Here is a 12110-nt window from a genome sequence, read left to right as displayed (position 1 = left end):
CCCTAAGGGGAAAAACGCTGCATTTATGAGCTATTCCCACCATACAGCTTTGAAATGCTCACTTTTATTCCAACTTAAATGAGCTAAAAGCCTGTTTGTTCAATCACGATGGTTTTCGATCTAAAATCTTAACATGACAATTAAAATATTTGACGAGTCACTATACAGTGCGTAACAAATTACACGGTGGTGAAGATGATTCCTCTTCCTTCCTCTGCAGCTTTGATGGTTTTCCGGTGCAGGTTGTGTATGCATGTTAAGCAGGTACACACGCATGCACTTTTATCCTATTACCATGTGCACCAGCCTTTACAAACCTTTGCAGCGAGGGACAGAGTGCTGCTCCGGGAAGGAGGCAGGTGGGCAGGCATGCAGCAACACAGCCCCCCTGCCAAAGAGCTCACTCCTGCATCCTCGGCATGCACACAAATACCGACCACAAGCAAAGCCGGGCCCGCGGAGGAGCTGTGGCTGGGCTTTGCTGCTGCAGCACAGCAAGACGAAGATTTCAGCCTTCACTGCTTTGCCACCTGTGTGTCGTCCCCGAGTTCGCTACGGGAGGATGCTGTATAAACTCTTGGATCACAGCTTTTCTCATTTCACAACTAAAAGTCCCAACAGATGTGATATAGCTACCTGGCACTCAAATTTAATTTTAAACCATATTTAAAAATTACTGCTCTTAAACTGAGCATTTTGTGGATAAGCACCTGAATATCCTGGCGAGCCTTACTTGCACCTGTCTTTAGTCTAGGACACAACAGAATACAATGCAATGTACAAGATGAAATTTTAAATCACCTATGGAAACTCAGGCATTGTGCTGGAGTGAGAGAAAAGCTTCACAAAATTATTGTGACATTAGCTCTGTGTGAAAATATTTTCTAAATTATTAGGACACAATGCACATGGGGTAAAAGTATTAAAAAGGCACAGACAAAAATCACTGCTCCCTAATACAGCCAAGGTGAGGACAACATAGATCTGTTTAATGAAGAAACACTGCACAGATTTTTAAAACAAAGAGCCTTTCATCATAGGAACACTGTAATCAGGATGCAAGGGGTCAGTCACACTACTTGTTTACCTGAGGGGAAAAGAAAAGCAGGTATGCAGATCCATTTAGCACAATATCATATGTAGCATACCCTACTTTCGCTTTTTTCCTGCCTTCTCCTTTACACCCTTCCCTGTTTTTGAAGAAAAACATTTATCACTTTGCTCTTCGATGCAAAAAGAGACTACGGCTAGGTAGGGCAGGTTAAAATTTTCTTTGACTCCTCAGCACATTTGTCATGCAGGCTGTCTGCCTGCCGAGGAAACCTTTTCACCCCAGGCTTATTGTGAAGACATACCCCATGAGAAAGGAATAAGGTGAAAAATGATGATGTCACTAGGTTGTTGCAAGGTTAGCACACCCTTAAATGGAGTAATGGTAAACGAAGCAGCTGCTCGGCTCCCTACATACATGACATTCACCCTCCCATCCCATAAAAGTGCAGGACTTAGTGAGGACTGAGCACGAACTACTTGTTGACATAATTAGTGCTGGCTCAGGGGCTCTTTTTAATAGCCAAGTTGGCTGTATTTTGCAAGCTTTCATTGGCAAAATTCAAGTAAAGTTCAGCCAAGTTCTGTATCTATTTTGTTTTCTGTCTTATGCATTTCCCAACTTGGAAAAAAGAGCCAAAATATCCTAGTGGCTTTTCAGTGTTGTGGTAGTTGGTATTTTAAGATATTAGCTTTTAAAATATACAAGCATTTTGGGGGAAATGTAACACTCTAGAAGGGGATGTAGATTATAAACTCGTGAGGAAAAAAAAAAAAAAACAGGAATAAGATTCATTAATGAGTCTTGGCTTCTTAATATCTCAATAGCAGGCTTTCTGCATATAGCACAAGGCTTTGAATCTCTTGTCCCTTGCGTTTTCCTCCATCCAGACAGAGAAAATTATCTCAAACAAAAGCAATGAATTTAAAGAAACCATTTTTTTTCCTTCCTTAGTTTCATTAAATGTTGAGTAAATTGTAAGCAATTTGACTTTTGCAGTTTCGTATAATTATGTTTGGATTGTTGGACAACAGATGCTTATTTGCCTTCTGTGCAAAGTTGGTTCTAGTTTGCCAGAATTCTTCAGTCCAAAACTTTTACTTGCTCACAGAAAATAATTTATGCGTGAAATGATTTTTTTTCCCCCCATTTCTTCATATTACTTCAAGTCTGCTCTACTTTGCAAACAGTTCCGAAATGTCTTGGTAAGCAAAATTAGATAATGTAGTTTCATACCGCAATTTTAATTTAAAGGAAAGGAAATCAGTTAGCTGTGCAATTACGCTAACTGTAATGCACATTCTGTTACTTTGCTTGGTGGCAATAATCCACCCTTGGGTCATATTCAATTGTTTCACTTTTATCAGTGACATAATGGGGTATCCTATTCCACACAGTAGTTCCTAATGGTTTTACTAAAACACGCTTACAACTGTTGCAAATATTAACACATTCCATGCGGCAGAGAAGACGACTAGTTTTTAAATCAAGGAGATTTTTCTTCTATTGTATTTCTAACTACACATACACATCTTCACGTATATATAACAAAAGAACCTTCAAGGTGAAAAGTCTTTCTAAAACTCCCGGCTTTGCTCCCAGTTTTCTGTTTTTCTGAAAATGGCAACTTTAGTGACTTTCTTTGTAAGCTCTCATTTTCTATTTTCTTATCCCTGCCATAGATCTGCCCCCGAACGCCTCTGAAAAGAAGTCTTCTCTCCAACTGAAACAAACACTGACTCAAGCCCCCAATGGACTGAAACACTGCACAGTTAATGCAAATCAGCAGGAAAAAAAAAAAAGACTTTTATAGAAGACAGAAATCTTTGTACATTTCAAGGCAAAACACACTTGTATTTGCTTATGGAAAATACCCTTTAATTATGACTGTATTTTCAGGATTTGCATGAGAAAAGACCAGGTTTCAATGTTATGTTAATACTAAGCGCTCCTACAAAAATGTGAGCTTCAGCGTCTTCCTTGCGATTAGTAACAGTGACTTCTGTGCTGGGTTTGTCTAATCCACTGCAACTGTGAAAACCGAGCAGATGCACAACTCACACTGTAGTTACAAAGTCCTAGAAACCGATGGCATGTTTTCTGTTTCCTGTGCCATCAGTAACACCACATTCCAGAACAAAACACCGACTTCTCAATTAGAAACAATACAACATTATTTTCATAAGGGACTGTAGATTTTCTTTCCCCCACCAAGAATATTATGCACTGACCAAACATAACATACATTCATACCGTCTGATAAGAGAATCACCCAATAAAAATTATATGATAACATTAACGCAGTCATTAACAGCAGACCTTTTCTCTACTAAGACAACATTAACCAAGCATATGGCATATCTCAGGGAGAATAGCAAATAGTCACATTCTTGAGATAGCCTGCAATTTTCTGGCTTGTTTAATAAACTCTGAACTACATTTCAGGCAGGAGAAGACGTGTCTTAGAGAAGAATGTGTAGCTTCATTTTCACAGAAATTGCTTTCTAAGTAATAAGAAATAAAACATTTAAAATGAAAATAAAATAAAATAAAAAGTTGTTAAGTAGAATCAACACGGATTGCCTTGAAAAGAACTCTATCCACCCCAGAAAGCAGCCCGTGGAAGCGCTACTTAATCTAAGTGATGTGCAGGTCACAGAGACTGGACAGATTCCAGCGGGAGCTGTAGCACACAGGTTGGTTGCTTGCATCCCACAGGACTGTGTGTTGTGTTGCATTTGGTGTTTGTCAAGACAAGCAGCATATGAAAAAAAAAACAAAACCAAACAAACAAGAACCTCCTGACTGGTAAAGTGGTGTTTTCCCAAGACAATTTAGAAATTCATGGCAGACTTTCGAGATTCTCTTAGCTTTGTGCACTCTAACTGTTATGATGTAAATACAAATTATACTTTTTTTCATGCTTTGCTCTATTTCTTTTATGACTATGTTGTAATACAATTCTGTTCTCTTCCTGAGATGAGCAACCCAAGCAGCCTAACTCATAGGCCCATTTTCCATTCAAGCATATGCAAAAAAACACAGCTGGATCTAATATAGCCACCACAACACACAGAGAAACTGGGACGAGTCAGACAACCTGACAATCAAAGGAAGACCCGTAGAGAAACCTGAAAGAATAATTTGGGTGAGTCCTGGTAGATTCATATAACTGCCTATTTCTATTTAAAACAGTTTATGATGACCAACGTGGCAAATCTCAGTCTTCAGAAACTAGAGCATCTGCCTCTTCAGTGTCACTTGGAACACCGAGTTACAGATTAATTAGCTGTACTTTATGTAAAGTAGATTACAACAAATAAATACTTTTATATACAAATTCAACTGAAGTACTAAATAAGGCCTTTTACATCATTTGTTCACTAATTTTGTCTCATCTCATTTCTGCTAAGTACTGCTGCATCCCTCGGATTATTACTTTTAAAAATAAATCACAGAATACTTTTGCAGGGGCAAAACGGTATGAATGCTGATAAATGGCTGAGAGTAATATGATTTGTGTCATTATTAGAGAGTCTATGTTCACTATCAGAAGTGCTTTCATGACAAGGAAGGTATTGAAATTCAAAAATGTTTAATAAAATGTAAACCTTATAATCTTCCAGGTATTTATCCTGCTGCTAATTACTTCCAGGGGGCCTGGCACACATGTAAAAGAGCAATGGATATCAGCAGGGAGCATTTGCTAACTCAAAAACTCAGAAAGACCACTTTCCCTGGAGATAAATAGCTGTTAAATCTGTCAATTTAAGCCTTAATGTGTAACATCTAAAATAATCTCTTTTCCCCATACACAGGCTATAAGAGAATTAATACAGTAGTAATCTGGTGGACAGCAACTGGCAAGAATTTACAAAACACAAGATCCCAACCAATTCAGGCTGACCAACTGTTTAAGGAGGTTGTTGCCAAAAACAACTGCTTCACAAGCGAAGATGTAATTTTCTCAGACTGTCAGAATACTTTTAGCCGAAGTTTCAAGTGACGGAGTTTTGTCTGATGATAAATTTGCTGGAAAACAATTTGTGTGGATAGACTTGTGCATGGATGTGTGCATCCAGGGCTATAGACACACCTGCAGACACGCTCCTGAAGTAGCTTGCTGTTTCAAACACATGGTTCAGATTAGTGGCAGCTCACACAGTTGCAGCATTCAAGGTTATTAGCAAAAATATGAATTCTTTAAATACAGCACTGAATTTCCTTCAAAAAGTATTTTTGCTTTGACCAAACATACCAAGCAATCCTTTTAAACTGTGAACATTAAGCCCAAAACTTCTTGTATCAGGGATGACTGCAGGCTCAGCAGCAGGTTAGAATTCAGCTAACCCAATCTTTCGGGTTATTAAGCTCTAAAACAGTGATGTACATTTTGGGATGCGTACATCCACACACATACACTCACATGAGATAAGCAGTGCTTATGGGGTTTTAGCAAGCATTGTTCCCCAAAAGTTACTACAGACCTCTGCAGTATCTAATCTAGACAACTGACCTAGTCAAAAAAAAAAAAAAGCAACTCTACCCTAGCTGTGTTTGCTGACATTGCACAATAAGCAGTAAGAGCGAAACACGGAAGTGGCAAACAAAAACAAAAAACCCACACACAATGCAACAACAAAACCAAACCAAAACCAACCAACAGCTAGGGTTTGGGCCTCCTCCCTAAACCCAAATTGACTGACTCATGATGTATGAAATTAACATTGACACATGTAAAGTACCACACATTGTTTTGAAGTAAACAAATACCAAATAAATGATTGATGTAGAGCAGAAGGAATTCAAAAAGGACCTTGGCATGATGGCAAGCTTATCATTAAAATAAAAGAAAAAAAGAAAAAAGATGAAACGATAGGGAAAAAATGGTGACAGGAAGCACAAGTCCTCTTTGTTGAATGCTTATAGCCAAAGTTGCCTAGAATGGGAACGCATGTTCATTGAAGTTAGAACAAGATTATTTAATTCTCTTGCAAAGCCCAGCCAGAATATTGTGTCACCACCTTATAAAATGATATTAATATAGCACTTGAAAAGGTATTAAGAAAAGCAGAGAAGCTGATTCGTGGACTAAAAAGTAGGAGCTTATAGGACCTAAGTTCACATAGCTTAGAAAGAAGATATTTAAACAGGAATTTGAGGCATATATATAAAGGAAGCCTTTAAAGTAGAGGAAGCCAGCTGGACTTGCCTTTTTGGGAAAATACAATACTACAAGCTAAAGAAAATACGCATTTAAAATAAATCAAGACACTTTGGCATAAAGAGTATTGAGGAACAAAGTACCCCTTTTTAGTCAAATGAAGCCTCACTTTACTCCACGCCAAGGACACTGAGGAAGATACTTTCCAGTGCCTGAATCTAGGTCATACGCTCTTTCATGTGAGAGGCAGAAGAAAAAAAATCACATGGAAACAGTAATTAAGCAAAGCCCAGAAGTGTCCAGTGATGGAGCCCAAAGCTTTGCAAGCCAGGGAAGAGGCAGCTGTCTGTACTTTGCTGAGGAAGAGAGAGGTCAGATTTATTTTCTTCCTCTCACTCTCAGTGCTATCTCCTTTGGGGACCAAAAGCCCTGATGAGGGTTTCCTGGTCACCACCTTGTCCTCACCCAAGCTGATGGGATGGTGCTGTGAATGGGCTCAAGACAGACCCAGCAACAATCCTCTCCGTTCCCTCCCTTCCTGACAGCACTAGGTACGGCTGTAATCTAACCCAAAGTGAGTCCCTATCTGCTAAAATAAAAGAGTGCAACCTTCAAGTGCTTATTCATTTCTTTCAACCACCACTTTTCAACATTAAGGATTATTAACTTTAATGCCATTGGTGAGAAACTTTATTATGTTTTCAAGAAATTGCTTTAAATCAAAACTGCAGATAAGGCATTTTTCTCCCTTCAGAATTACATGGTTGTGTTGGCAACCAGCAGGAATCCATTTGAGCAATAGAATTACCACCTCCTGGAGGTGAAAAATGGGACAAAAGCAGGAGGAGTGTCTCTCTCTTTAAAGTCAAGGGAAAAAGGGCAAAACAGGAAGGAATGGGAACCCCGGGAATGGGAAAAACTAAACAATCTGCTGTTGACTTAAGCCTTGAGGAAAATTATCCTGACAAAATAGCAGCAGTCCTGTTGTATAGAGATTTTCCAGCAAAGCTGCAGAAATCTGGGACAGAGAAAAATCTCCCCTTTTCCATTCCAATCACAGTCCAAGTTCAGTATCACTGTGAGATTGTGAGGTCCCAGTGAAACCAGCAGAGCTGGATCATTTGACGTCAGTAAATTGACCCCATCATTCAATGGCAAAGAGATTGCAGCAGTTTTCACAAGCCTGAAACACATGCCTATGTTTTTCCTGAATGAGCTGTAATTCTTTCAAGTGAAAAGATTAAAAAATAATAATAAATAAAGTTAGATATCTCTGAAATGACTTGCAAGAACTTTTTCATATCTGGATTATGATACCCAGTTGACTTCTAAGAAAACATCCTATCCTGAACATAGGGAAAGTTAAAAAAAAGTGTCATGCAATCAAGGTTTAAGTAGAAAAACAACTTTCTGACGCTAGGTTCATTTACCCACAAAACTAACAAAAACTTTATATAGGTGTGTAGGAGTCAGCAATACACGTGCATGCTAACATTTGTATAAATGTTTTATACTAATAACAAAGAAAGACTTTGTTTTTAAGTTGACATTTCATTTTAAAGATTTTGTAAAATAACTCCCTGCTGGGCAGATTTTCTGTCCTATTAAAGATCACCAAGACTTTTTATCAGAGTTATAAAGCCACTGAAAATAAAGATGTTTTAATGGACACTACATTAACTATTGTGTTCTGAACACGGTGCAGCAGGACAGACCAGTAATATTTCTTCTTCGTGTAAATGTACAGTGCAGTATAGGCAGTACGCATGGATAGTCACAAATCCCTAGCATTATGCCAAGATGACAGAGTACTTGTCTTTTTTTGTTCTTGTGCTGTAATTTATCTTAAAAAAAAAAATGCACTCAGGTTTTCCTGCATACTATGAAAAGTGTCCAAGAGAATGTCATAATGGCATTACTCCTGCTGGAAAAGCTAATCTGCTTTACAGTGTCCTCCTTTACGAGTCACTGTCACTTCCCAGAAACAAAAGTATCCGCATAACACTTGCTGAAAATAAGTTGTAAAGCACTGTCAGTTGCTCTGCAGAAAAATGCCAATTATATCACGTTTTTCTTTCCTTAGCTTATAATATATGTAATGCTTGATGAAAACTGTGCCATGGCCTCATTTAGACCCACATGATACAGATGTTATGCTGTTCTCGATAGTGGAAAGAGACCATGTACACAGTAATAAGGATCCAGGGGAGTGGCCCTTTTGCAGCAGCCAGGTACTTGCACAGAATGATACCACAGACAGTGCAGTACCATCATTTTGCATGGCATAATATTTTCTCTTCAGTAACGTACAGCACCAATTGTGATTTTAACACTAAAAGTATTTAAGCCTTTCACATCATAACTTACCCAAGCTGCCTTTTTTTCCTTAACTTTACCTTAAATTCTTAAATTATCTTAAATGTTAAATGATGTCTTTATTATTTATATTTCCCAAGCAAGATTTACAGTATCTCCAGAAACATAAATACTGAATACATTAAAATAATATTTATAATAATAAAAGATTCCAAATATCAGATGGAAATTTCATAGAGTTATTGCTCATCAAATAAAGGTTCTCTCTGATGCGCACATCAGCATCTTTTGCATTTGCTTCCACCTATTTATTTTCTAGGCAAAATGTTTAATTCCTGACTTTCCGGCACCTGGCATTCTAATGGCAAAGATGAATTGCTCACAGAGTAAGCACCCACTTGCTTTTGTTTGTTCATTCCCACTTCTCGAAAAATAATTTCTTAATGCCAAACAAGCTTGTAAAGGCTAAGGCTGACTTAGTAATTTAGTAACAGCAAATACATTTCACTGATTTTATGTAGGCCAATTACGGAACACACAAGAATATAAGGAATATACAGAAATTAACATCTGAAGTACAATCATACCACACCAGAGGATAGTACTTTCAGAGAAACTAACCTTACTGAAAAAAATATATATATATATTGTTCAATTTATTTGAATCTGAGCTGCTCCGTCAAGCGCGTTTTCCCACATGCCTAAATCCAGACGCTAAAGGACATCACCAGATGAGAGACATTTAATAATGGTAAAGTAATTTGTGGTGTTAACTGACATGGTAAGCAGTTCTGAATAGCTTATCTTGGGACCTCAATAGAGGAAGGTTTTTTTTGTTTTGTTTGTTTGTTTTTTTTATCATTTTAAGAACAGAGTTACAAGCTACTGTGACATACAGAATTATTTTATTGGCATAACATTGTATTTTGTGTTTCCCAACTAGCTATGACATCCCTGTATTGTACATTGAATGGCAAGAGGTAAGGCAAAAAGTAATGGGGGAAAGGACATTGCTGACAACTGCCTTGGTATGAACTGAAAAGAGATAAATAGTTACTGCTGAGGACATTAAGTGCCTTCAGTATCTCTCATGATTTATATCCTGTTTGGAAGACATCTACAAACCCAAATCTGCTCAAAATTCCTATTAGGTAGAGTCATTTTATCTGGTCTAAGCCTTACATAAAATTTTCCTGCGCCCAAATACAGGATTGTATTCCTCAGCCTTTTTATTTGGCTTGCATTTATCATCTACTTGTTGGGAAAGAGAACAGCCATGTTGTTGGGCATCTCAGATAGTTTGTCTCTCCTAATACAGCCCATTGCAACCAGAGAAATCTAAATCACAGTAAAGTTACACTGAGAAACAAGATGCCTTCTAGCCTGCTGAGGTAAGAGGACCTTTTTTTTTTTTCCCTTTTTTTTTTTTTTTAATGGATTACTCCAGATCTTTTCATTGAACTATGAACTACTTAGGGCCAAAGGCTAACTCTTTTCCTGCCAATGCTGTGTTTAACACCGCTTAGTTTAGAGCTTTCAAATGATTATTTTAAAAATATTTTCTGGTTCAGACCACATATTTGTCTCTGTGAGCATCTCTTTAGAAGAAGCATACTGGTAGAGAGAATTACTCTGGTGCACAGAAAATATATCTTCTTTCAATCCATCAGAGAAACTGGCATTTTTGAAAAATAAAAAATAATGATCAATACATAAACCTAAAACTTTTACAGTGCTGTTCTGTTGATCTTGATCACAGGTCAAAGAGAAAACAGTAGATTTCAGCAGCATATATGCTGAAGTACAACACTCCCTATTACAAAAACTTTATCAAAAGCATTCCCATCAGATTGCAGTTTACATTAAAAGAACACCTCTGCCATGTTCTCTAAAACCAGTCACTTCAATTTAGTTTTCAACACACTATTTTACACAATGTTTTTCTAGATGTTGTCTTCCAGTGACTTATTTTTTAGGGATCAGCAAAGGACCTGAGAGGTAAACGGTGGTAGAAACTCGAGCACGAACATGTGCTGTATGAGCACACTCACGCTTCTATAATTGCTCTGTCATCTGGCTTCAAAACCATATTCCCTTTACCCAGACCCCCAAATAAATCCATAAATAGAAAGGCTAAAATACATTAAAGTACAGTATCTGATTTTCTCTCTGTTACAGTAAGCTCTTCCCTGTGAAGAGCTGGCACCACTCAATTCAGGCTGAACGCTGCTGCAGTAAATGATAAAACGTCGTACGAAGGAATTTGAAGCCACATCCCTGTGTTTCTGATACATTTAAATCAGGTCGTATAGGCACTGTTATTAATTAGAAACAGTGTTGAAGTAAAAACATTTTAAATAAACCCAGGAACTGAATGTTAAAGCTGTCATTTTTTTACACAGCCTCATGATTCAAGGATTAATGGACCTTAAAACAACCATAAACCACTAAGGTCCCTGTTCTGGTTTAGAAGAATAAGAATAGTTTTATTTCTGCTTCAGTCTCCCGGTCTTAAATTCATTGTGTGTCAGTGGGCACTGTAAACACTTTTAAGTATTTTGACATTGTGGTATAAGATGCTGCTAATCTCTTTCCTGCCTGACCTTCACCAGTTCTATGCACTTTGTGATTCAGAGGAATTAAAACAAGTCAACTAATAACAAAGATACATACGATACATACATTAAATATGTATATGTAAATACTGTCATATAAAACTGAAATAATATTTGAAATGTTTACCTACACACATTTTTGTCCTACCCATTAAAGGATGTAAGATACAATGCAATAGCTTACATTACCCGTGAGGTAGGAACACTTCAGAACAAAAGACTGCAATTTTGAAGTAAAATCAAGTATGCGGAGTACATTTTTGGAAGGCCAACAAGATGAAGTAATCACTACTGTTTAACAAAAAAAATTATAACAATATTCAGCAGTACAATCATGATGGATCCTGGGGGCTGCGATTACACTGGAATTCAAGTATGCGTAGTTATCACTAGATACAGCAGTGGGATGCCAACCTAAGCAAAATGATGACTGATAAGCAGAAAAAAAATATTATTTTATCTATTTTTAACCTTATCAGATATGAAGGTCAGAGTTTCTGTGGTTTAAAGATCAGAACAAGAAAACTGAAAACCAAGGTGGTTTCAAATTCCAATCCTCCTTCTAATAGTGGACTTTCTGAATGACCCTAAAATCATGCTTAACCATGTTTTACTTCAGCCTCACAACCTGGAAAATTGAGAACAAAAGGCAACTTCATTTAAACCAAATATAGCATGTGAGTGAAGCTTAACTTGATTAATATAATACTCATTAATTTTTACTATTTCCTAGTATTTGTAGCCCCTTTCTTTCTGTAGTGCACTAGCTGAAGATAACTGTTTCATGAATTGTTTGGACTGACTTTCCCAAAGGTTTTACTGTACTGATTTCAATCATCACTTGGTTACAAGCTTCTTTTTCTGATTTCTCACAGAAGAACGTTAAAAAAAAAAAAAAAAAGGAAGAACAAACTGGGTCATGAGGAAATATTATACCTATTAAAATAACAAGCCATAAATGTTT

General features: G+C 37.3%; 1 protein-coding gene across 9 annotated transcripts in view; it reads right to left on the bottom strand.

The window, feature by feature from the left end:
* The window catches only part of WWOX (WW domain containing oxidoreductase), a 508525-nt gene that overhangs the window by 199867 nt on the left and 296548 nt on the right, over positions 1–12110 (bottom strand). The window contains exon 9 of one of the 9 annotated variants that reach the window (XR_014588992.1): positions 1–12110. This exon is cut by the window's left edge and continues 42596 nt beyond it; it is cut by the window's right edge and continues 25448 nt beyond it. The exons of the other annotated variants lie outside the window; for them this stretch is intronic. The gene's annotated coding sequence lies outside the window, so the exon portion shown is untranslated. 9 annotated transcript variants of the gene reach the window in all.

This window comes from Anser anser, assembly GCF_964211835.1.
Source record: "Anser anser genome assembly, chromosome: 11".
In the NCBI taxonomy this organism is placed as follows: Eukaryota; Metazoa; Chordata; class Aves; order Anseriformes; family Anatidae; genus Anser; species Anser anser.
Note: the sequence above shows the minus strand (reverse complement) of the source record. Positions and strands in the feature narration are given on the sequence as shown.